General features: G+C 36.5%; 1 long non-coding RNA gene across 4 annotated transcripts in view; it reads left to right on the plus strand.

Moving 5' to 3' along the window:
• Window positions 1-27701, plus strand: part of LOC106988521 (uncharacterized) — a 188719-nt gene that overhangs the window by 109603 nt on the left and 51415 nt on the right. For all 4 annotated transcript variants that reach the window (XR_003420697.2, XR_008296236.1, XR_008296235.1 and 1 more), the window contains exons 4-5: window positions 125-178; window positions 23981-24123. This is a non-coding gene — a long non-coding RNA (uncharacterized LOC106988521). The remainder of the gene's footprint in view (window positions 1-124; window positions 179-23980; window positions 24124-27701) is intronic.

A 27701-nucleotide genomic window follows, 5' to 3' on the forward strand; every position in this document is an offset into this window, starting at 1 on the left:
TATAACTAGACTGTGCCTACAGCTGGTTTGCAGTAGAGAAAAGTCTCTTCTAAAAGAGCTACCACTTTGTGCTCATGTCCAAAATTTAAAGATTTCCTTCTTGGATGTGCCATATGTTTTACAGATTCTACTTTGTAGAACTTTTAAAAATGGTCTTGGAGAAGCTCAAGAGTTTCAGGTAAGGAATTGTTTATTTTTACATTGCTCGTAATTGGGAAGTTAATTTTTCATTACTAAGGTTTGACAAATATGTACTATAGGGAGATACTAACATAAGATCTGATAGACATTTCAAAGTTATTTTGGGGGGCACGAAGAATGCTAATAGTTTTTAAAGTTATATTTTGTGAATGTATAAATGGAAATCAGGATATGATTCAAAAATGAATGACTACCATTTAATTTTTAAAAAACATTTCTTTAATGACTACATTTGGATGTACCATTCAAGCCAGTTTTAACACACCTAAGATTTTGGAAATGAGGTTATACAGTTATCCCTTCCATTAAAACAAAGGTTTCAGAATCCAGTACTGCTAGATTCCAGTACTGCTAGATCCAGTACTGCCCAAACCAGATATAAGATATCAGCAACTATATAAGTAAGGTGAAGACTTCCAATGACAAGAATAATTTGAAACAATACATGATCAGAGTCTTCTGGCGTGACAGCTGATGGTGGATGAAATGGTACTTGTTTTCAGGGTGTGAGTTTTACAGTTATAGTATAATGCTGTAAGATGAAGTTGCAAGAAAAATCATTATTATATACACTGTTCTTGGGAGTATCAGTCAGTGTAAACTTATATAGAGGGTAATTTGGTAATATTTTTAAAAAAACAAAATGTGCCTTTGGTCTAGCAATTCCGTTGCTAAGAACTTATCTTACTTGAACTAACATACAAAAATAATGTGTACATGGATGCCCATTTCTGCAGATTGTAATGCAAGAAATAGAAGGAACTTAAATATATGTCAACAGGAAATTAAGTAAGTTATAGAACAATCATGCGTGTGATGACATTGAACTATTACAAAGAATGAAGTTTATTTTTATGTACCAATGTGGAAATTTTCCAAAATATATTTTTAAGGCAGAAAAGAATGCAGAAAAGCAGGCATATTATGTTTCTCATATGCATAAAACAAATGTGTGTGTGTGTATTTGTATTCTTGTATATATCCCCCAATTTTCTATAATGAAACCCAAGAAACTATAATTTTATAGTTCATTCTGCAGAGTAAGACTTGAGTTTGGAGTACAGAGAGTTATTTATTTTTTGCTTCCTGCCTTCAGTCTATTTGAATTTATAAAAAGAAAGTCATGTGCGTATGTAGTTTTTATAATAAAAAATTACACTAAAAATAAAATTGAACTATTTTTAAAGACCTCCAACTTACTGATAATGAAACTATAGACAAAAATAATACCATAGGTTCATTGGAGGCGCCTGAGTGGCTCAGTCAGTTAAGTATCTGACTTCGGCTCAAGTCATGATCTCACGGTTCGAGAGTTCGAGCCCCGCGTCGTCGGGCTCTGGGCTGACAGCTCAGAGCCTGGAGCCCGCTTCACATTCTGTGTCTCCCTCTGTCTGTGCCTCTGCTGCTTGCACTCTGTCTCTTGCATTGTCTCAAAAATAAATAAACATTAAAAAAATTAAAAAAAAACCACATAGGTTCATTGATATTCTAATCCTAATTTTATTCAAACACACTACCTCCAAGGAATGACTTGGGTAAATTGATTTTTTCAGTGTTTAATATTTATTTTTGAGAGAGAGAGAGAGAGAGTACGAGCCAGGGAGGGGCACAGAGAGAGGGAGACACAGAGTCTGAAGCAGGATCTAGGCTCTGAGCTGACAGCACAGAACCCACTGGGGGACTCGAACCCACAAAGCATGAGATCATGACCTGAGTGGAAGTAGGACACTTAACCGACTGAGCCACCCAGGCGCCCTGGTAAATTGGTATTTGATGACTTTTAGTTGTCTCTGATTTTACTTCTTTCATTTGGTTTGTTTGGTTTGTTTATTTACTTAATTCTGGTTTTTTGAGAGTAATCATTTTTCCTGATTTTTTTCTTATAAAATAATACTGGTTTACTAAAGAAGTCTATATAAGTTATAACCACATTTTGCAGGCATGGTTTAGTTTTCCAGTGTGTTAAGTTACAAAATAGCCACAGGCAAATTCCATTCTGGCAAATTCTCCATTATGAGTACTAAGGGATTGGAATGGATTCTGGGGAGAGTTGCTATAGGATTTGCTAGCCATTGTCTCCATGGGGATCATGGGCTCCTGTCTTTACTGAATTTAGTCTCTGAAAACGGGGCCTGAATATGATGTAGAAAGTTCCTCTCCAAGAAGAGTCCTTGCTTTGTTGCTCAAGCTGCATGGGTGTTTTGAGAACCACTTCTAGTCTGGAAGGAGAGGCTTATTTCTTTTATGCAGTTTTTATTAGTGAAGTATTTAAAAATACTTTTATTGTCATTTATATTTTGGAAAGTATTGAAGAATTGATTGCAAGTATCAATCCGTTTATCCATCAGCTAGTCAAACATTCACAATCACACCCTCCGGGGACAGTTGTTAATATTATATTACTATTGAGTATTTTTGTGCATTTGAAATACATAGTTGCATTAGATGTATCTATCACCTTATACTCTTTTTTATCTAAATTATATGCCTTTCCTCTCATTGTTGAAAACTGTTCCTAAACATAAATTTTCACAGATGCTTAATATTCCATTCTGAATTTACCATGTTTTGCTCCATTGGTCTAAATTTGGATATTTAAGTCAATTCCATTTAAAATTTTTATCCATTATAAAGAAGGCTGCTAATAAAACTTTCTATAATAATTCCCACCTATAGTTCTGATGATAATTTTATTTGTTTCTGTTTCCTTTTTAAATTTGTGGGCATATTTTGGAATAAGGCTGCTAAAGTTTTTTTTTTTTTTTTTTTTCTTACTGCAAGTTTCACATATGTATGCAGGCAAACTAGCCATCTCAGATTAAGGGAAGAGTATTACAGAGATGTCAAGGGTCACTTGAACTGTTAGCATCTGTATTTATTTATCTGCATGCATCAAAATAATGAACAAAAAACACAGGAAAAAAATTGGACTAAAATGGTTGAAATGACCATAGCTCTCATGTACGGTCATTGGTTCATCATAGTTCTCATCAAGTGCTTTATAAACAAAATAAATTTAAGTATAATCTTGAGTTGCTGTTTAATAAGTTGTTTCACTTCAGATTTCATTTGAAGTGAGAGATTTCTTGCTTAAAATATATGAAGGACCATTAAAAAGGGGATTTGACCGTCAAATGACAGCACACAGGGTTAGAGGAAAAGCCTAAGGAAGTCCTGTTTGTGTTATTTACCTCCTAAATCATGTAGAAAATCTGTTTTCTTACAGGGGAATGGAGTTGTTACTCAATTCATGCACAGGTTGATTATCCCCTTTATATGTAAGCAGTCCTCACTTTGTACAGTAGTGTGGGGCAGTAAAAATAATTGTGCAAATGATCTTACAATCCATAGGGGGAAGAATCATGATTGTTTTGTGATCTTTAAATATTTCTTGTCAAAACATTAAAAACACCTTTACTGTTTACACATGTATATACATGGTTACATGTACATTAAGGACATGCAAAAATAGTAAAAGGAATGTTTGGTACACTGTTATATAAAACATATTAATGTGTTTTATTTGTAAAACTTAGGTGTAGTTTCAACAATGCTTGTCTTCTTGTTGTATGACTTACAAGAAGGAGTAAGAAACCTTTCTATGTGTTGGCCAATTGTTGTGCTCATTTTCTTAAATGTTTATTTATTTTGAGAGAGAGAGAGAGAGCGAGCGAGCATGTGCATGAGCAGGGGAGGGGCAGAGAGAGAATCCCAAGCAAGGTTTGCACTGTCAGAGCAGAGCTGGACACGGGGCTTGAACCCATGACCCATGAGATCATGGCCTGAGCCAAAATCAAGAGTTGTAGGCTTAACTGACTGAGCCCCCAGGCACCCCTGTTATATTCCTTTTAAGTTTGGATCACCTCCCCACATTCCCAAATTCCCACTCCTGTGGTTGCAGTGTTGGAAAATGTATTTGAGAATTCCTTTTATGTGGAGCTTTTTTGCTGGATTCATTTCCTCTGGGACATATTTATGCTTTTTATCACAATCATTTTTCCCATTTACATTTGTCTTCATGAAGCAGAACTATACACTTCACTGCCTGTGCATGAGTTGAGTAACAGATGCTCAGTGATCGATCACCAACAAACTTTGAAAAGAAGTGACATGATTGCTTTCTAATCATGATGCATGTCTTTTAGTTATGTCGTGATTTGTGGACCGAAGACCTAGCAGAGAAGTTAAAACTTCATGTAATGGCACTGAATGTATGTGATAACTGAAAATTGAATTTTTGGAGGACGTGTGTTATTTAACTGATCCGTGGTAACTGAAACTTCTGTATATGCGAATCATGCAAAGTCGGGACTGCCTGTATTCTCTGCTTAAACTGGACTGTCATAATTCTGTCGGAGTTTCTGAGACTGGAGTTAAATGAATTAATATTCATCACAAAACAAAGTGAAAGTCTAATTATCTTGTTTAGTTTGCCGGTGCATGTTATTTTCTGACATGATTCCTGGGTCAAACATTTGAGAAAATTTTTTAACAGAGATACAGAGAGAGAGAGAGAGAGAGAGTGAGAATGAGTGGGAGAGGGGCAGATAGGAAGACACAAAATCTGAAGCAGGCTCCAGGTTCTGAGCTGCCAGCGCGAAGCCTGTCGCAGGGCTCAAACTCATGAACCGCGGGATCATGACCTGAGCTGAAGTCAGACGCTTAACCGACTGAGTCACCCAGGTGACCCTGGGTCAAACATTTTTATTTGTTTGTGAACTATTACAATTCTCGTCTTCTGCATCATTGCTATTATTATTTTGTAAATGTTAAGTATGACCATGTAGCACTCAGAAAATTCTGAACAACACGGAGACATTTTCAACGCATTTGCCATATACATATTAGTTAAAAGCAAGGTATAGCATTTTTAAAACCTTATTTTGAAATACAGTAAAACCTTGGATTGCGAGTAACTTGTTCTGTGGGTGTTCTGCAAGACAAGCAAATATTTCTAATAAATTTTAACTTGATAAACAAGTCATGTCTTATAAGTAGTATGTGATGCCTAATGTCACATGATCACGACTACCACAGTGGTTGTTGAAATTCACTTTGATACACAAGTTCTTTGGATTACAAGCATGTTTCCAGAACAAATTATGCTCCAAACTCAGGTTTTACAGTAATCACAGATTCATAGGAAATTTCAAAGGGGAGTAAGGGAGGTTCTGTGTACCTCTCACCCAGTTTTCCTCAGTGGTTACATCTTATGTAACTACAGCACAATATCAAGACCTGGAACACACACTGGCACAACGTATGTGTATAGTTCTGTCATTTTATCACCTGTATAGATTGGTGTACCACCCAGGCAAGATGCAGAGCTAGTCTATCACCACGAAGTGCTCCCTCATGCTACTCCTTCAGAGCCACACCCACCTCTTCCCCTCCTCCCACCCATCTTTCACACCTGGCGACCACTGGTCTGTACTTTTGTCCTTTCAGAACTGACCACAGTTTTATTTTTTTCATTGCTGAATAGTAATCTGTGTGTGTAATATACGTTTCAATTTTGTCCGTATATTAAACAATTATATAAATTGTTCCATATTATTTTATCTTTTTGCAATTCCCAGAGAACTCAAGGTGATGTTTATGAGATTCATCCATCTTGATCATTGCTGATCTATTTTATAAATAGCTTATAGTGATAGTTTTAAGCATCCAATTTGAGAATCTTTTAACTCTTAAAATCTATTTATACTATAGCCACTACTAGAGTATTTTTATTGATTTATAGTATTTTATATTTAATTTTCGATTTACTTTTCACTTGTTTCTCTTTTTTGCTTTCTTTTGGAAAGACTTGATTTATAATTTTATTTCTCTCATTTTATTTGAAGTAATACATTTTTTTCTGTTCTTCCAATGAATACCTCACCTTTTTAAATATGCATAGTTGTATCAAAAAATCTTTAAGTTAAGGGGTGCTGGGGGGCTCAATCAGTTAAGCATCTGACTTCGGCTCAGGTCACAATCTCACAGTTTGTGAGTTTGAGCCCTGCATTGGGCTCTGTGCTGACAGCCCAGAGCCTAGAGCCTGCTACAGATTCTGCGTCTCCCTCTCTCTCTGTGCCCCTACCCAGCTTGCACTGTTTCTCTCCTTTCTCTCTCTCTCAAAAATAAACATAATTAAAAAAAATCTTTAAGTTAGTACATATCTTTACATTTTTTGCAAACTTGTAGGATACCTTCCTTGGATCACGACCTCGAATTTTTATGTGAGTATTCTATTTCCATCACTGGTTTTTGCTAACTCCCACTCTGGTAGTCTTTACTGTCATTGCTTCCACTGATTTACATTTCAGTGTCTTTTTTCTCCATTCTTTCCTGAAATCTTCTGTAGTTTATTATTACTGTAATTGATTTATTCTTCTTACTGTGATTTATTTATTACTAAAATTTTTTGGTGTGATTTGCAAGTGACAAAAATGATCTAGTCTATGAGAATATATTTACATCATCTTTTCTCTCTTAATTTTTTTATTATAGGAATTTCAAACATATAGAAAAGTAACTAAAGAACTATGTACACCCATATGTCTATCACCTAGACTAAAAATTTTGTTAAGTTTTTGGCATATGTGCACTCTCTATCTATACACACTCATGTGCGTGCACACACACACACACACACACATGCACGTTAGCTAAACAACCTAAAAATAAATTCACAGATATCTTGATACTTGATCCCCAAATGCAAATAGCTTAGTATGCTTCTCTAAACTAAAGAGAGGTCTAATACATATAAAATGTCATTAACATATATAAAAATTTTAGCAACCATGCCCTAATATCAACTAGTACCGAGTATATATTCAGATTTTGTCAATTTTTCCAAATTTTTCAATATCTTTTTTCAAACTGGGATTCAACCAAAATCTACACATTGCATTTATCTGTTATATCTGTTAAATCTTCTTAATCTAGCAAAGGGTCTATGCCTTCACTATTTTCATGACATTCATTTTTGAGAATGACCCACTCATTGAGTTTGCTTGATTACTTCTTTATGGTGTCAATTAACTTATTCCTCTATTTTTTGTATTTCCTATTACCTGTTCATATATACCTTTGAGTGATATTGGAGCTGGTATAGAATTCAAGTGTGACAGTTATTTTTTGTTTGCTAACAGTCTAATTTATATTCCTTTGCAGACAATCTGTCTTCTCTCTGATTCCTTTTAATATTTTTTTCTGCTTTGGTATTCTATAGTTCCAGCAAGAGGTATTTTGGAGTAGATTTATATTTTTATTGTGCTTTGGGTTCTTTGTGGTTTTTAAATCAAATGGTTCTTGTCATTCATTAATCATAAAATATTAATCATAAAATTGAATATTATCAAACATCATCTCATTGAATATGTTTTTTTGTTTTTGTTTTTTAAGTTTATTTATTCATTTTGAGAGAGTGCAAGTGAGGGAGTGGCAGAGAAAGAGAAGGGGAGAGAGAGAATCCCAAGCAGGCTCTGCACTGTCAGTGCAGAGGCTCAAATTCAGGAACCCTGAGATCATGACCTGTGTGGAAGTTGGACACGTAACAGATTGAGCCAACCAGGCTCCACTCATTGCATATGTTATGACTTTAGTCTTCTCTCTTTCTGGAACTCCTATATCTTGTATGTTGGACATTTTCATTTTATTTTTCCATGTTTCATCTGTTCTCTTTCATATTTCCTCTTCCCTTACCTCTTTCACTCTGTTATCCCTGGGTAGTTTCTTCAGAACTATCCTCCAGTTCTCTAATCTAAATCTCAGCAACCCCATGTACTTTGTTATTAATTCATCCTCAATTTTTAAAATTTCAATCTCGAATTCCAAAATTCTTCTTTTTATTTCTTTTTTTTTTTTTACAGAAACTCTATTCCTTTTTCCCTATATCTTGATTTTTTAAATCATGTTCTGTTCTTTCCTTATAGTTTTGGCTCTTTTTATTATTTCCTTAATAACTTAAAATATACTTATTTTATAGTTTATTTAACATATTTTCTAAAGATTTTAAGTAATTTCTACATTCAACATGGAGCTCAAAGTCACAACTCTGAAATCAAGATTCACGTGCTTCACCAACTGAGCCAGCTATATGCCCCTCTCATTTTATTTATTTATTTATTTATTTATTTATTTATTTATTTATTTAATTTTATGTTTTATTTTTTCAGGTAAACAAATATGTTTATTTACAAACATATTGAGTTATGTTGAATTCAAGAATTTGATCCATTTTTCAAAGAAACTGCACCTCTTAAAATGCTCCTTTTCACATCTGTTTAATGGATTCATTGCAACATCCTTATTTCTTAAGCAGTCGGTGTCTTACTATAAAAAAAAAAAAAGGTGCAGCAAATCCAGATCCAAAGTATGCAGTCATCATAATTCATAACTGCCTCTTGTTTTCCACTGAAAATGGCACACTCTTCCCTGGGCCCTCCACATGGTGGCTCCTTGGGACCACAGAGGTTGTGAGACGCTCTCTCCCAACATAGTGCTGTTGGGACTTCTGTGAAAGGTGCAGAGACCCAAAATGGTAGAAATTCATCTTATTTGATTTTCTGAAGCTTTTGGGTTCTAATCCCCCCGTTGATTGTATTGCTTACTGTATTAGGCTTGGAATTTGGGGTTCAGGTCAGCTTTATTGATGATTGTGTGTATATTTGTCCAGGGCCAGAGAATAATGCTGAAGGAAAACAACCGTCAATCTAGATTTCTACAGTGTTGATGCAGAGTAGCCTTGCATTTTCCTCTATCAGGTTTTTCAAATTTAAGAGTTGGGAATACATCTTCATGCTGATATTTTTCCTATTCCATAAGATAACATAAACTGAATCTTCACTTTCTCAAATGGATTTTTACTTTTAGAATCCTGTTAGAGCCTTTGGAAGAGATGGTGTCTTTTTTTTTTTTTTTTGTCTCTGGAACTTTGGGGTGGAAAGGTTGTCTTACATTGAAGGGGCAGCCCCTTGGGGCCCTAACTTCAAGAAATGTCTTGTTTCCACCTCTTTATAGCCTGTGCATTCAAGGCCACATCTCTTGCCTCATGTGGAAATTGAAACCTTTGCTTCTGGGCCCTAGGTCATACAACTGCACTACTTCTCTCTGACTGATTTCATTGTCTCGTAAGTTGCTTGTTTGGGCTCCTCCCTGGCACCTAGATGTTTACGTTTCTTTCATTTGACCTCAGCTATGTATGTTTGTCTTTCTGTTACACTTGTACTTAGCATTTTAATATTTTTAGTATCTTTAAATTTTATTTTATCTTAAGGCTACTATGTTCAAAGTCAGCCAAATATTAATTGTAAGTATATGGAAACATTGAGATTGTCGAAAATTTTATTTTTCACTGATATGCTTGGTATTTCAGAATAAAACGTTTAAAGGGTGATACGAAACTTATTTTCATACATACTATAAACTGGGAAAATATGGGAATGTAAAATAAATTGGGAAAACAAGTGCCATGGATGTTAACACTCAGATGTTGAATTCACAAAAATAAAGGTCTTGCCATACTATTTCCAATGTTAAAGTGATTTAATTATATTTTCAATTGTAAATCAATCCAGTTTCTTATAAATAAGGGTTGGACTGGGAAGTGGGAGGTCATAATAGGGAGCAATATAGTAACAGGTAGCTTATCATAACTTTGAGTTTCAGTTATTTCTTCCTTTGACAATTAAGGCAATAGTTCATTTTTGATGTCAGAGATGTATGTCTAGTGGAAAGACATTCCAGGGGAGACACAGGTACATGAAGAAAAAGCAAGAGCACAGTGCATGTAAACAATATCATTTCCAAAGAAACATGAGTTCAGAATAAAGTCTCTTCCTCAAATGGAACAATATTTCAACCTCTGTCATTACACAATAAGATGGGTCAAGAGGGATAACAAATGACCCAGTCTTTTTAAAAATCTTGTTGAGGGGTGCATGGCTGGCTCAGTTGGTGGAACATCTGACTCTTGATCTTGGGGTTGTGAGTTCGAGCCACACACTGAGTGTAGAGATTACTTACAAAATTTTTTCTTTAAGGTTTATTTATTTTTGAGAGAGAGAGAGAGAGAGCAAGCGAGTGAGTGGGGTTGGGTAGAGAGATAGGGAGGCACATAATCCAAAGCAGCCTCTGTGCTCTGAGTGGTCAGCAAAGAGCCTAACATGGGACTCAACCTCTCAAACCATAAGATCATGACCTGAGCCGAAGTCAGGCGCTTAACTGACTGAGCCATCCAGGTGCCCCATAAAAAAAATAAAATCTTAAAAAAAAAAAAAAGGATCTTGTTGAAGAAAAAGTTAGACATTTTTCAAATGAAAATATTTATACTGAAAAAAGACCTTGAATTGTGTAGCTAAGAATTTAACATCTATTTTAAAATTTTTGTTTTAAAGTAAACTCTATCTCCGACATGGGGCTAGAACTCATGACCCCAAGATCAAGAGTCTCATGCTCAGACTGACTGAGCTAGCCAGGTGCCCCAAAATGAGAGTAATTTTATTTATTTAATATTGTTTTTTAAGTAAACTTTACAACCCACATGGGGCTCAAATTCATGACCCCGATGGGGTGACTGGGTGGCTCAATTGATTAAGCCTCTGACTTTGGCTCAAGTCATGATCTCATGGTCCATGAGTTTGAGCCCCATGTCCAGCTCTGTGCTGACAGCTCAGAGCCTGGAGCCTGGTTCAGATTCTGTCTCCCTCCCTCTCTCTCTGCCCCTCCCCTGTTTTTTTTTCTCTCTCTCTCTCTCAAAGATAAATAAAATATTTTTAAAAATTTTTTAAAAATTCATGACCCTGAGATCAAGAGTCACATGCTCTACTGACTGAGCCACCCAGGCGCCCTTAATGGCATCTAATTAATTAATTAATTAATTTTCAACAGCATCTATTTTAAAATTAGAATCACTCTGCATTCAAGCTCTGCTACTACCTCTGTCGCTTTTGGGAAAATAACATAAATTCTCTCTCAGTTTACTTATCTATAAAAAGACAGTAATAATAAACTCCCATGTTGCTAACTGGGAATTAAAATGGCACGCTCATAAAAAAAAAGTGACATATTCATAAAATACCCTGTGTACAACACTTCACACAGTGCCTGCATGCAATGGTCACTAACTCAATAGCTACTACTGTGAAATCAGCACAGAGATTTCTGAATCACTAGAGGTGAAAAAGGCTCCAGGAGACTAGAAATGTGAGAAGCTTATCTCTTAACTAGCTAGCTCAAATTCTGGGATTTCTTAGACACAACAAATAGAAAGATGATATTATTCTTATAGCTTGAAAATATTGTGGTGGGAATTTTCTTATTATGAGAATTGCAATTTACAGAAAACTAAGCCTTATTTGAGAAGGAAAGAGAAATACTGCTTTTTGTGAATAAGCCTCTATGGGTGCTCTATGTTAATGTGTTTGTTCTGGTAGAAATACTTTTATTGTTACCTACTTGGGATAAAGATTGTAAAGGGAAAGTTTTCAGGCAGCCATAAATCTTTTTTTCCCTTGGGTCAAAGAGTTTCAATAATTTTTGAAAAAGTTTCGATAATTTTTGTAATGATTAGAAAGCATACTGCCTGTGAGTAAAGAAGTCTATTCTTTGCTTTTAATTTGCCTACCCATTTTTCTAAGCAAATTTGCTTAGGGAAAAAAAAGTCTGTTCTAGACTTGGAAAAAAAACTTATAACTATCTTACTCTTTTGAAAAGGCAGTGGTGACATTGAGTCACCTGAGCTCCATCTCTGGGCAACAGTGACAAATGGTCACTTGCAGTGCAAAGATCAAGTGCTGAGAGTGTGAGGTCAGCTGCTTTACATGACACCTAGTGGGACTGTCATTTCTCAGGATCCCCAGCCAAAGGCAGGGTGGCGACATGGTGTACCCATCACTAAGGTGCCATGTCTGGCATCTAAATGGAGCTCAGTAATTCCAGTGGAGCCAAGTTATTAGAGATCTAATTGCCATTGTCTAATAAATTCTTTTGAGGTCTTTGTGTTGGTTCACTTAAATATTCAATGTATCTGGCTTGAAGCAGTTATTAAAAATGTAATTGTTTTGTAAATTTTTATCTTTCAATTCCAAAACAACCTCATGAATTAATAAACAGTGTTCAGATAAAATAAGAATATTCATCAATAATGCAAGATTTTCTGTGTCATTGGGGGGTGTAACCTTACTACGTTGTTGATCAGAAACTCTGGGGAAATAACATATCTCTTGTAATACACTTCCATCTTGGATATTCTAGATCATGTTTAGCTGGAGAGTTTTTACTCTGAATGAAAATGTTTTTATTCATATCTTATTACCAGTAGAGTTTATTTGAACTCATCATCATCCTAAGTTTATTTTCAGTTATTACTTTCTGGCTTGCCTCTCCAAAGCTAGCTATGAATACACAGTGGACTTTAAAATAGCAAGGCTATTTTGTTTTAAAGTGAGCAATGATAGTCTTGTCCCCAGCTAGGGAAATAGAACATAAAGCTTCCCAAGGCATTTACATGTTTCCCAAAAGACTGACTCATAGTCAACAAATGGGGAAATATAAAAACTTCTCCAAAGGGATGGGTGCTTCCTTAAGTGAACTGATTGACAGCTCTGGGCTTGCCCAGTGACACTGTCATCTGAGGGACCCTACACTTTTTTTCCCAGGTTTTCTGAAGTCTCTCGGGTATCATAAGGGGACAGACCCCTGTGGTACTGCCAGGGCCCTCTCTGTCAGAGGGCTAAGACCTGGACTAATTCATTGCAGTGCAGTTTAATTAAACTGCACCAGAGTTGTTTCCCTGGTAAAATAAGTGTGGGAAGAGAATGTGTGTCAAAAGGGACATGCCCCTTACTGTGTGTGCTTTATTGTTACACCGCAGCTAATATATTGTGGGAATTCCCATGGAGTCAATGATAAACTGTATTATCGAGCTCCATAAAATAGGCATTCTACTAGTGCAGGTTACTGTAGCTCACAATTCTATTAATCCTTCTAATTTATTATATTATAGCTGTATGTGAGGTCTCATAAATTTATTATACCCCTTTCATCTAAAAAAACCCCACCATGCTTGTTTCTCCTCTCAAATAAAACCTTTTATTATTTGCTGTGTCTGTCTCTAAAAATGTAATAGCCCCTTGTAAGAAAATATAATTACTGGCTGAGAAATGTAAACTGCATTTGACATGTCTTCTACTCTAAAATTAAAAAATTCTATTAAACCTTGCTATATGTGTACAAATACTGGTACATGAAGACCCATCAGCTTTTTGTTTCCAGTTTTCTGGCAACAACTTCCTATAAATGACATCTTTAGTATTTTTACTGTTTTCATCATTTTGTTTATGATAAAGGAATTTACTTATAGTATTCTCTCCTCTTTATCATTTACACCAGAAGTCAGCAGAAGGGCAGACATAACATCTGCTTTGTTCACGTCTATATCTCCAATGCCAAGTACGATGCCTGGCATATATTAGAGGCTCAATAAATAGATGTTAAATAAATGAGGAGGTGAATGAAATAGAAAATTCTGTGAGTGTCTGTGCAAATCTTCATAGGATTTTTACCTATATATTCATTAACATGTTTACTAATAAAAGCTTATTTTTTATCAGTTGCTATTGCACAAAGATTTGGCTTACTGCTTAAAAGGATATCTAAAATATGCAGGAAAAATATGCAGGCATAAGTTTATTAAGTTATGAAATTTCAGTTGCTACTTTCAGATTACATTTTCACTTAGTTTTAGAAACCTTGATGCCTCAAAATAAGCTACACCTTGTACACTGAAAGTAAGCTAGAGATTCTGTGGGCTGGCCCTCGTGTGATATGAAGAAATGTAAATGGAGCGACACTTCATATCCATTGCCGATCAGATTCATACCTGTCCTGTTTGTAAATGAGATGAGATGAGCTTAGAAATATTTTAATAAATAATTGAATACATATTTGAATAAATAAATGTTTATTTATTGAGAGAGAGAGAGAGAGAATGAGTGGGGAGGGGCAGAGAGAGAGGGAGAAAGAGAAAGAGAGAGAGAGAAAGGGAGAGAATCCCAAGTAGGCTCCATGGCCAGGGATGGGCCTGGCACAGGTCATGATCTCCTGACTGTGAGATCATGACCTGAGCCAAAATCAAGGGTAGGATGCTTATCTGACTGAGCCACCCAGGCACCCCAGAAATATTTGAATTTCAATCAGGCACCTTCATTTTGTTATCCTGAAGTAAAAACCTAAGTGATGATGGACACAGGACTGGACATAGAATAGATCTCTATCTACTCTAAGGTACTATCTCAGATCCCAGGTGAACAGTGAAAATTACCAAAAGTCTTTTCAGCAACTCTTGCTTAGAGCAATGTGTACGAAGGGCAGTGATGGATAGTTTCAGTACAGGTGGTCAGACATCAGAAAAGGAATGAAGACAATTGGTATTGTGAGCATTTTATTAGAAACTCAAGAGACCAAATCAAGCTTGGAAATGGAATTGCTGTTTCATTGAAAAACATTTCTGTTATGACACACTTTGGTAACAATAATGAGTTTGGCTAATGTTCTAATGGCTAAATTCCCCATGTTTCTGTTTTGCAAATGAAAACAAATCTTCCATTTGATATCATTGTTTTTCCCATCATAAGAAGTAAAAAAAAAAAAGTCTTAGAACAAATGTAATAAATATGCTCTGAACGGATAACCTGGGTGGTCCCAGTGACACCTCTTATGTCACCATGGTCCTGGATGCCAGGGCAAATGTATAGGCAGTATCTTGTCATGACTGAGATCAAACTTGTTTAGTGCTTACTGAGAGTTATGTGGCATAGTGGAAGGGCAGGATTTTTAGAATGTCATCACTTCTGGATTTGAATCTTATTAGTTCTACCACTTAATAACTGCACATGCAAGAAAATTACTCAGTCTGTCTAAGCCTTCATAATAGAATTTTAATGAAAATTATACTCGATAGCGTATGCCATGTGCTTAGTGTATTTCCTGGCACATAGTACCTTCTCAATAAGTAATCGTAATTATTCACCATTATTATCTTTGCCCCCAAGATAGGGATTGTAAAGGATAGTATGGCAAATCTTCCCGCAAAGACTTCTATAGAAAAGGTTTCTTACTATTGGATTATTAATTACCTTTTCACTTGAATTTACATACTACATCTCTAAAGAGCAATGAATTAAATTGTAGATTATAAGGGGAGCAACCCTGCTATTAATCTACTCTGAGGTTTTGACGAGCTTCACTCTTCACTTGCTGTACTTTCAAAATAGACCAACTACTTCTCCATAAAGCACATGAGAGGTAGCTGTTTAGGTCATTACTTCATTTTTTTTCTTAGTTTTTTTTTTTTTTTTTTTTTTTTTAAGTAGCTGCCACTTGAACTCATGACCCTGAAATCGAGACCTGAGCTGAGATGGAGAGTCAGACTCTTAACCAACTGAGGCACCCAGGCGCCCCTCCACTTTTAATTTGCGTATATATACGTTCAGATACTGCACTAAGGAAAATGTACTGTACTTATTCTCAAACTACAGAATTAATGTTCTCAGGGATCTCTGGTTGTTTAGAAATGTCAGTAATGAGCTTCTAGAACTTTACAGCCACTGTATCAAGTGTGGTACCTGCGTTATTTTATTGAATCTTTACAATAAATCTAAGAGGAGGGTACAGTTATTATCTCTGACTGATGGATTAGGACACTGAAGGTTAGAAAAGCTGTGTAACTTGCTCTATCTAGATCATACATGTGGCAAATGGTAAAGCAGGGATTGAAGAGGTAGTAATCACTCCAAGTCTGTGTTTCTGACTCTGCCTTGTAGTATCTGCCTCCTGCATCCCACCCCCACGCAGGCTCTTTCTATTTCACTGGACAGTATCTAGTCAATACAAGCTTCTGGTCAACTCATGGAAGATATAAAGCTTAGAAGAGGTTGATCAGCCTTGGGAATAGCATGGGGGGGGGGTCAAATTCTTTAGAACCACTGTCTTAATGTTTACTTGAAGATGAGATTTCTTACTCTTGGAAGCACATGCACATTTAAGTTCTTGCTGTCGTATAGCCTGCTGTAAATCAAATATTGAACATGAGTGATTTCTTATACATTTTGAAGGGATGCTTTCACTCTTTAAAAAAAACAAAGTGGAGTCTAATAATACATAAACAAAATAAATAAGAAAACACATTGATGACTTTATAGACTCCTTTTAATAAAAAAATAAAAAATGACATTTAATCTCTATAATCTGAAAGCATAGATGATTTCTGTATGGACAAAACTAACGTAGTCTTTATAAAATAGTGTTTTCAATTCTGGTACAAAAAATACGACCAATATGATAAAGATGTGAAATTAGAAGTTTTTTCTAATGCTGTTTTTCATTTTGATGATAGAAAAATAGAATTAGTATAAATATTATTTAAGGATTTTAACTCAGTAACAATGCAAATTACCATTCTGGTTGTTTAGAAATGTCAGTAAGAACTCAATTGTTCCTACACTGATATAAAAGAGCATTTTTTGACAGTGATTGACATCAGCAATTTGCATACTGTGTCACTGAGAAGTGAGCAAAACTTTTTTCCTATTTCAGTACATATTTTATGAAGTTTAGTAGATTTATATAAGGTGTTATGTGGAGTAATTCGAGTTTTAAAAAATTTATTGCGTACTAGAGTAGATGCTATTGGAATTAGTATATTGAAGATAGTTTGCTAAAGTAATTTCAAAATATGGCATTTCCTAGCTTTGAAGTGAAATGAGATTGATAAATATCAAATTACTATTTTTACTTTAATCTTAAAATTCGTTTCTATGTACCATTAAGGTATAACATTTGGTATGGGAGAGCTTTAAATCATATGAATTGTTACAAGGGAGAAATCATGCTATGTCATGGTAAAATAGCACACTGCAGAAAGACCAATAATTCTTAGAAATGAAAGAGACATTGTTTTAACACTATTTCTTTATTTGCGAAAATAACTATTTTGCTTTCAATACGTAATAAGTCAACATAAAGGCATTCCCTACACTTTGCCAATTCAAAGAGACCCACCTCATTTGGTACCTGCCGTTCTGTTATTTTATATCTGAGCTAGCCTTTGACTTGTTGTATGTTGCTCTGTTCTTAGGTGGCATCACAGTTGTAATTTAGGTGCCTGCATTCTTAGGACTTTTCATGTGATTTATGTGAAACCTGTGTACAATCTCTTGGCTTCTTCTGGTACGTAACCCAGAGTAAGAGTGAGCATCTGGAGATAGAAGGCCCGGTAGAAGAACAGCCTGACCTTTGATCTGCTTGTGACATACTGTATAAAGATTTTGGGAAATGCTGTCTAGGATAATCCATCATCGAGCAATTTAGTATAACCTTGCTGACCCTGTTCTCCCAGCACAAGTGTAATCCTGGTGCAGCCAGTGTTTGAAAACATTTGTATTTACTGAATAAAGACATGTAGCCCACAGAGCAATAAAAACACAAAATGTGAGTCTGCCAAAGAAAGTAAGGAGTAGATATGTGAAAACGCTGCTTAGTGTAAAAGCTGCTCTGTAGCTGTTGAAAAGTCTACAGACAACAGACACTGGGAACAACTTTTCCACGCCGATGAATGAGGCCTTGCAAGTGAGAACAAATGCTATTTTTCTCTTGATTGTCAGCACAAGTGTGACACTCATTTACATCTCTCAATGTACTTTGTAGTTGCAATAACTTCCTATGTTGATGTGAAAGATATTCAGAACAAATTTAAAAAAATGAATGTAGGTTGAATTAAGTGAAAGAGAGAAACAAGAACCAGGCCAGGAATAGAAACTTTTGCCATGTGAAAGGTAAACAGTGAGAAGAGGTGGCTCTAACTAAGATCCCTGGGAAAAAGGCACAGGATTTACACGACCTGAGGAAAAATCAGAGTATTCAATTTCAGCTGCCTTAGTTCAACCCACCTTCAAATCTCACCTGATTGACTGAAACTGCTTTCATTTGTATTTGGCATCCAGCTTGACTGCCCTCCAAATAATACCTCAACCTGCAGCAGAATGCATCTTTCTAAAGGCCTACTTCTCAGCTTTGAAATCAAAGCAAAACAAAAACTAGCAAAAACATAAACAAAAACTCTTCAGTGCTTCACCGTTAGCCTGTCTGCTGCTGTCCCACCTCATGGTTTTCCGTGATCTTATGGCTACAGCCTCGCTTTCTCTATTGCTACCTCATGCTCCAGCCATATTAAACTCGTAATTCTCCAAAAATGCCCTCTTTCTCTTTCACACCCAAATCTTGCCTTCTCTCAGCCTGGACCTTTTATCCCACCTTCTTATCCTTCAGGTCTTGGCCTCACACTTCACTTTCCTAAAAGGCCTCGCCTCTTCCCTTCCCCCTCCCCCCCCCCCCCCCCCCGCCCCCCACGCCCATTGGGTTAGATACCTTATGTGTACTTCCAGTGTTTGTGTGGGTAGTATTGTCTCTACTTTACCGAAGAGGAAATGGAAAACCCGAGAGCCTTACTTGCCTGCAGAGTTTTACACGCCTGCAAAATGTCAGGACCAGACTTTAAATTCAAGACTTCTGGCTTCCATCTAGAGCCCATTTCTTTAATCCACAGCGACTTCTCATATGCTTCACTTTACCTGGTTAAATATGGGTTTAGGTAGAATTGTTTTCAGTTCCCTGAAAGGTGTGTGGGGCTTCATCCCTCTATTTTTTTTACACATTTCTTTACACATTTCCCACCCATAGGTTAGCTTTGTGTTGGTGTCCACCCAGGAAATCTTACTTATTTGTCAAGACCCAGTTGCAGATTGTGAAGCATTATTCTTACATCCACCCTCTTCTTCAGGCTTACTGTGTTACTTAGTCCTCACCATTGTTGTGGGGCTTCAGGATTTCAACTGAACTGTGCTATTATATGTTTATCTCTCCTGTTAGACAGTGAGTTTTTTGTGGCAAAGATTTACTTCAGTCATTTCTATTTCTGCTAGCACCCAGTACATTGCCCAATACATGGCAGATTCAGTATTTTAAATTGCGTCATAGGGGGGCTCCTGGGTGGCTGAATCAGTTAAATGTCCGACTTTGGCTCAGGTCATGATCTCATGTTTCACAGGTTTGAGCCCTGCATCAGGCTCTGTGCTGACAGCTCAGAGCCTGGAGCCTGCTTTGGATTCTGTGTCTCCCTCTCTGTCTGCCCTTCCCCTACTTGCATTCTGTCTCTGTCTCTCTCCCAAAAATAAAAATTAAAAAATATAAATTGCATCATGGAAGCACATGTTGATGACACCTGCATGTTCGCTTCTCATGCTTTCTCTTCAAGACATCATGTAAATCACCCAGCTTATAATTGTAGACTGTCATTGGGTTGTAAGGTATGACTTCTCTTTGCCTAAAACAGGACCTTACAAGACTCGTCATAGCTTCCAGTTCCAAGACCTTGTCCCAGGAACTAGGTTTTTACACAGGTTCTCTCTGGTGCGTAGGGGTTTGATTACCGATATTTCTGTCTTCATACATTGATAAAATGAGATTTCAGGGATTAATAGAGGTCTCTCCTGTCTCTATTACACACACACACACACACACACACACACACACACACACTCACTGACATAGTCTCTCCAAACTCTTCTTCAGTCTGGGGAAATGAGAGCTGTATGACTAGAGGAAGAAGGTAGAGAATGAGGAAGAGCCTTTTAAGTGTCTTTACAGGGTAGGACAAGTTAACCAGAGGAACCAAGTTTTTTTTTTGCGACTGAGCAACGGGATATAAGAATTTTCCTTTCTCCTGTCTGCTCTTCCCAATTTCCCATCTCTGTTTTTGAGATTGCCCTCCAGTTAGGCAATGGAGTCAGAGGGAGCTGCACTGGTGGAGAAACCACTGCAGCAGCTCTAGTGTCACATGAGGAACATTTTCTCTCTGGACACAGATGCACACGGCTACTCTCAATCCATGCTTTGCAATGTGCTTTAGTGGCTTCCTTGTTGCACTAATTTAAAATCAAGTTGTCATTGTGTATGATGACATGAAAACGTTATGGCTTTGAGTCCTAAGTAATCACAAAATTTCCACTGAAGTATTCTTTCAAATCTCCCTTTCCTGTTTTTTTCTTTATCTGTTCACTATTGCCAGTGGAGAATAACACAATAAATCTTTGACGTTTCCTTGGAATGTGTGGAAATGACATGAATTAGGAGCCAGAGAATCTTCAGTTAGAATCCTTCCTCCACCTTTTATAAGTGATGTACCCTTGGATAAAGTGCATCCTCATTCTGAAGCAGTTTTCTTATCTGTAAAATGGACTTAATACCATCCTCCTCACAGCTGTGGATGAAAAGAAGCAAAGATGACAGTGTTGATTTCTTGTGGGTCTAGTTCAACAAGTTCTCTTTCTTTCTTTTCCTTTCTCCTCTTTCTTCTCTATCTCTTGATTCAATTGTTAATGGGTGGTGCAAGTCCCAAACTATAGGGCATAAAGGATGGGAGAAATATGAGGTACCTACATAATAGCTCTATTGCTCTCTAGGAGTGGGTAGCAGATATGGAGAATGGTGGGGAATATGTTTTGACATTCTTTGTAAAGCTCATCATTATAAACTTTATAACGAGATTGGTTTTTTTAATTAAAATTTTTTTTATAGTTTGTGAAACTTCAGTTATAGTTCACTTTGTCCTTTGGAAATCACTAACCCAAAGAGAGGCATCTGAATTCCTTTTTAGACCCTAAATCAGTGTTTCTTAACCTTAGCTGATTAGCACATTAGAATCACTTGGACTAGTTGCAACAGTTACTTTAAAAATTTTTTTTAATGTTTATTTATGTTTTTGAGAGAAAGAGACAGAGCTCGAGTGAGGGAGGGGCGCAGAGAGAGGGAGACACAGAATCTGAAGCAGGCTTCAGGCTCTGAGCTGTCAGCACAGAGTCCGACATGCAGCTCGAACCCATGAACCATGAGATCATGACCTAAGCAGACATTGGATACTTAACTGACTGAGCCACCCAGGCGTCCCTAACAATTACTTTTTAAATAATAAAAATATTTTAAAGCTTCTGAAAACATAGAGATTTGGGGGTCCCAATCTGGATTTACTAAGTTACAATCTCTGGGGATGAGGCTTTGGCATCAGTATTAGAACAAAGTTCTCTCAGTTATTGCAGTGATGGTTACAAACCTTGGCCTAAATCATAATGTCACTGTGATGTTCATGCATGTTTGATTGGCGTCATAAAATATGATAATAGTTGTGTAAAGGGACTTTTTTTAAAAAGAACATAAACCAGGGGGAAATTAAATTGACAGACTGTAGAAAGGATAAATATTATTTAAAAACATCATCTATGATGATGACAAAATAGGATTTCCAAAGCTCCCAAAATACTATAAACATGATCGATTCCAAAGGGAAGAGGAACCATTCTCTTTCTTGTGAACCCAGGTGGAGTGGCATTGGGAGGTTGCTGATTAGATTCAGTGAAGAGTTGCAATGTGCATTTTCTCTTTTAATTAGGGAAATCAATAATAGAATCTAAATTTCTGAGAATAAAAAACTAAAAATAAAAACAAGATATGCTATATTCAAGGAAGCAGCTAAAGGAGTGTACTTATTGGTCTAAATTGAAATATTAATCCCTTGGAAACTCCTGCCATCTATTTAGTCAGAAATGGAAAAGAGCTATCAGATAACAGAGGCTATCCTCCTGAGAGCCTCCTGGATTGTGTCTCGTGCCCAGATAGAGGATAACGCTCTCCTCCCAGCCTAGAGGCCATCGTCCTAAGTACTCCCTTGGCAGGCATCCTGGAAAATTGTAGTGTTGGAAGGGCTAAGTTACTCTTCTCAGACATCTCTATTGGACATGATAAAGAAAAAAAAAAAAACTCAAAGCACAAACTGTATACAATCCAATGTACATTTTAAAGGATGTACTGGTATTTACATAGTGGGTCAGATTTTCATTCTGTGAGATTCAAAAGAAGAAAAGAACTCTTTGAGTTGAGAATCTAGCTTATTGTTTTTAGTGATGGCGTTTAGAGACAAGTGATCCAACAGCCACTACTTTTGAAGATCGTGATTTTATAAGCAATGGAAGTTTCAAGTGTCGGTAGCCCATGTTGCACTGGTTTAAGGTGATTGTTGATAGTTATTTCAAAGTCCTCTAACACTGTTATTTGTAGAAAATAAATCTGATATAATAAGACTTTGATAAAAACAGAGAACTTCTTAGTTGACATCTATTGTCAATGCATTGACAATAAAAGGCAAAACAAAAAGAACTCAGCCTTTTTCTGGGACTCAGCTGACTGACATATCTTCAAAGTGAGGCTTGCCAAATAAATATGATTATTAGGTTACTGCATTTCCTCAAAGAACAAGTCTAAATTGTCTCAATGATAAAAGTCTTTGATATGGGGGCACCTGGGTGGCTCAACCGGTTAAGCATCTGACTTCGGCTCGTGGGTTTGAACCCTGATTCGGGCTTTGTGCTGACAGCTCAGAGCCTGGAGCCTGCTTCAGATTCCGTGTCTCCTTCTCTCACTACCCCTCCCCCGCTTGCACTCTGTCTCTATCTCTCATAAATAAATAAATGTTAAAAAAAAATTTGGAAAAAAGTCTTGATAGATCACACACTTTTATTAACTTATTTTGGATTAGTTTAACTTTATTTTCCTTTTTTTACATAGAAACCTCATCATGAATACCAATTATTAAAAAAAGCATTTCCTTACAGGCTTATTTAATTTTATTTTATTTTGCCAAACAGGTATAGTTGGGAAGATTTCAATAATCTTGGGATTGTACAAAATAATTTGTACAAAATTTATTGTACAAAATAAATTATATCCTTTCTACAACTAGTTGTTCCTGAAACAAAGTTTATACATTTTTGTTTTAGAAAGATGCTGACCCTCAGTTAAAATTTTATTTATAGAAATGTAAATTTAAAAATCTCCCTGTAAGACATTTTCAATGCTTAAAAGTTTTGATAACTTTTAATCTTTCTCTCCTTCACTCTTGCTCACTATATAACTTAGGTTTGATGGCCAAATGCTCTTGTCACCTCAAAGGGGCTTGACTGCTGCTCGTTCTTGAGGGCTCTATTGGTTCTACTGAGCCATGACTCAGGTCATTTGTCATTTGGTAAGGACTCTGCTGTCCTCCCTAGAGAGAGAGAGAGAGGCATCTGTCCTGAAGAGTGAGTTCCTTGCCTGTCAGCCCTGCCAGAATTCAGAAATACAGTAGCTGTAACTTCTGTTCCAGAGAGGATACCTGGAAAAGAGTGTCACACACAATTAGCATTGGATCAAGTTTCCTTGTCACAGCCTTGGATTTTAGTTTGGGTGAAGGTTGTCGCTGCATAGCCAGAATCTGGGCAATTTAGAGCCCTCTGAAGGAAAATACTTCAATTTATAAAAGATAGGTGGGGCGCCCGGGTGGCTCAGTCTATTAAGCGTCTGGCTCAGGTCATGATCTCCTGGTTTGTGAGATTGAGCCCCGCATTGGGTTCACTGCTGTCAGTGCAGAGCCCACTTGGGATCCTCTGTCACCGCCCCCCTCATCCTCTCCTGCTTACATGTGCACACTTTCTCTCAAAAATAAATAAACATTAAACAAGTGTATGGTCATAAATTCCTACTAAAATGGTGATTAGTTTTATTAGATATATTTTTCTATAATTCATAAATTTGGTACAGCATTACTCCACAGTTAATAACTTTATTACTTTTTCATTAGAAAAGTGATTATTTACTTCAAAGTGTACCTTAATTAATTGATTTATATTATCCCTCATTTCAGAAAGAATTCCAAGTGGCTTACAGGAAATGTTACAATGAGATAAATAAAATACAAACATGAATGGAAAAGAGAGAGGAAAAGAAGATGAAGTACAAGGAAAAGAAGCTGTAATGCATGTAGAATAATCTACATATAAATTTAAGGTAACACTTTATTCAGTCCTAAATAAAATTAGAAAATCATATTTTCCTTATGAAACAAAACTGATTCAGAATTATTTTTATTAAAATAATTCATATTTTAAATTAGATGATATCACTATGTTTAATAAAAGTATATATAATTAAAGTGATCTTTAGTCTGACATGCTTTTCCAAAGTGTAGAGAAAGTCACAGCATAGAAGATATATCATATTGACTTAAGGTTACCAGAATTTTCTTATTTTATTTTTTTTAAGTAATTGCTATACCCAGCGTGGGGCTTGAACTCACCACCCCAAGATCAAGTATACGTGCTTTCCTGACTGAGCCAACCAGTTGTCCCTTACCAGAATTTTCTTAATGAGTATGTTAACTATAGTCATGGTCAAAAATATCCGAGAACATGGAACCATTCTGTATTATAAATACTTTTAGTATTCCAATGCATTTTTCATGTTGAAATGAAAATATATGGTTTCAATATACATATTGTTCTATATTTCATACTGATTGTTTTACATGTGCACATATTTTGAATAACAAAATTCTTCTGTCAGCGAAGAATTAAGAAGAAAATGTGATGCCACCACCATAGCAATATCTTTGGGAGCACTTTACAAATTTAAATCCTCCTCACAAATAAAGACAAAAACAAATATAAAAAATAAAATTACAACCAAATGACATAAAAATTATGTTTATGGCTATACACATTACTTTTAGGTTTTAAAATTTATTTTATAAAAATAAATAATTCTAGTTTTCACTAATGTCAAGAAACAAGAATAAAACTCTCCCCCAGTGGGGAATTTTAATGGAAACAATTTTAAAAGAAAGAAAGAATGAGGTTTAATTTTTTTTTCTCACCAGATATCTAATCTACTTATTCCCTTAGTTTAAAATTTTTGACATCACATACTTTGTTCTTTTTTTAAAGAATTTTTAATGTTTATTTATTTTTGAGAGAAAGAGAGAGACAGAGTGAGAGTGGGGGAGGGCAGAGAGAGAGAGGAGACACAGAATCTGAAGCAGGCTCCAGGCTCTGAGCTGTCAGCACAGAGCCTGATGTGGGGCTCAAACTCATGGACCTCAAGATCATGAACTGAACCAAAGTCAGACACTAAACTGACTGAGCCACCCAGGTGCCCCAATTAAAAAAAAATTTTTTTTAATGTTTATTGTTTTTTTTAAGTGTTTATTTTTCAGAGAGAGAGAGAGAGTTGGATTGCAAGATGGGGAGGGGCAGAGAGAGAGGGAAACACAGAATCTGAAGCAGGCTCCAAGTTGTCAGCACAGAGCCCCATGCGGGGCTGGAACTCATAGAACCATGAGATCATGACCTGAGCCAAAGTCAGACACTAAACAGACTGAGCCACTCAGGTGCCCCCATACTTTGTTCTTTTATTTTTTTTTTTTATTTTTTGTTTAAAAAAAATTTTTTTTAATGTTTTTTATTTATTTTTGAGACAGAGAGAGACAGAGCATGAACAGGGAAGGGTCAGAGAGAGAGGGAGACACAGAATCCGAAGCAGGCTCCAGGCTCCGAGCTGTCAGCACAGAGCCCGACGCGGGGCTCGAACCCACAGACTGTGAGATCATGACCTGAGCCGAAGTCAGACGCTTAACTGACTGAGCCACCCAGGCGCCCCCACACTTTGTTCTTTTAAATAAAACATAATTAAAAGTAGGTCTAATCACAATAAATGAGAGAAATACATGTGTATTGAATTCTACACATGAGTTATTTCATTGTTTCTGGGTACAATGAGTAATAAGAAACTCTTATGGCACAAATCTTGCACCTATATATGAGGGCTGTACAATTCAAAGCATTTAAGTATTGTAGTGGATGACTGCCTTAAAAAATAAAAAAAAAAAGGGAAAACATAGGTTAGAGAACTGCTAATAAAAAAACAAACCCATAGTATCTATTTCTATAAGAATAGTCCTTCTGCAGAGGTAGAAAACCTGTTTGAAGTCTCAAAGGAAGTCATGCAAGATGGGTGCATGACTGTGGGGGAAAGAAAGCATGGTGTCTACATGAAATAAACATTTAAGGGAGAATATGAAACGTAACGAGAACCAGCTCTAGCTACCGCAGGAACTTCTAAGATCGGCACTGGGCCTGATACTGAATGACCGGCTAAGGAGAAGAAAGGACTTGCTTTAAAGAACCACCTTCAGCTTCAGTTACCTTATTCCTAGAGTTTATATCAAAATAAACTAGGTTCTTGTAGGGACGTGGGAATCAGTATAAAATAAATATCCTTCATATTAGGGACTGAACAACTTTAAATTCTGTTTCATAGGAAGCTCTGGAAGTTCTACATGCGTGTGTGTGTGTGTGTGTGTGTGTGTGTGTGTGTGTCTGTTTTAAACCACTATTACTAGGCACAGACATTATAATATCATAAGGAATTCTCTGTGAAATGTTGGATAAAGAATAGGGATAGTTAAAGTGGAAAAAGTGCAAGATTCCCAGGAAAATTTGCCTTCTGATTGAGAGGAACATGAATTAATTTATTTTTGGTAAGCAAATATCTTTCAAATGTCTAATCAGAGTTGCATTCAGGAGGTAAAATGAGAAAATGTTAATTTCACCAGTATAGAAAAAGAACAGTAGTGTCACTAGCTCTTCATTTCATGACGAAGGCCAAACCTAAGTGACAGGCATTTGAGAAGACGGGTTCTGAACATGACCTTGTACCACACACACTGTATGGCAGAGGACGAACCACATTTCACTAGACATATTAATTTTAAGCAGAGGTGAACCCCCTCCCCCCGATCAGTTCAGCATAAGCACACAAAAAATGTCTATAGTTATTTTTATGTTATGGAATATTAACTTGACAATGTAAATGTTAGGACAAATAGTTACTCCATACAATGCTTCACTGCTATGGCACCATTAAATGCATGGTTTATTTACTCCAACTACAGAAACCTTCGTGAGTCGAGATTTATCATTTAAATATATCTTCAAAGATGTTGATTTCAGTTCACTGTTTCTTTATGTGGTGAAGATTGAGGAAAAAGGATTTGTGACATTCAAAAACACTATCTGCATGTTTGCTAAACTTGGGAAATCAGAAAACCACACAGAAGGCTTAACTTTCAGGCATGCTTTGGGCCTCTGCATTTTCATCTGAAAGTTCTCATTTGGTCTACTTAGCCATCATACACTCACAGGAACACAACTGAATACAAACAAGCAGCAAAAGCTACTAGACATAAACCTCCTCTCGTTGTTTCCACCCTCCTGCCTGAGCTGGCAAGAGCCTTCTGGGAGGGTGGGGGTGGGGGTGGTGGCCGCTCCATCCTTGGTGGGGAAAAGCCAGGGAAGGAGTGCGTGGCAGGGGGCGGTGTCTGACATAGTTCTTAGCAGTGCGGGATGATGGTCAGAGGGAATGTTTGAGGTGGGGAATACAGCTATGTTACTAGGACAGGCCACATTAATTCTCACCGGCAAACAGTCTTCCACTGTGAGTGTGAATAAAAACCAAATATGGGATATGTTTTTGATTATCAGGATGCAAGAGGAGTTAAGGGGCGAAAGCACCTAGTAGTAATTCAGTTA

The sequence above is a fragment of the Acinonyx jubatus genome, chromosome B1 (genome assembly GCF_027475565.1).
Source record: "Acinonyx jubatus isolate Ajub_Pintada_27869175 chromosome B1, VMU_Ajub_asm_v1.0, whole genome shotgun sequence".
NCBI lineage: Eukaryota > Metazoa > Chordata > Mammalia > Carnivora > Felidae > Acinonyx > Acinonyx jubatus.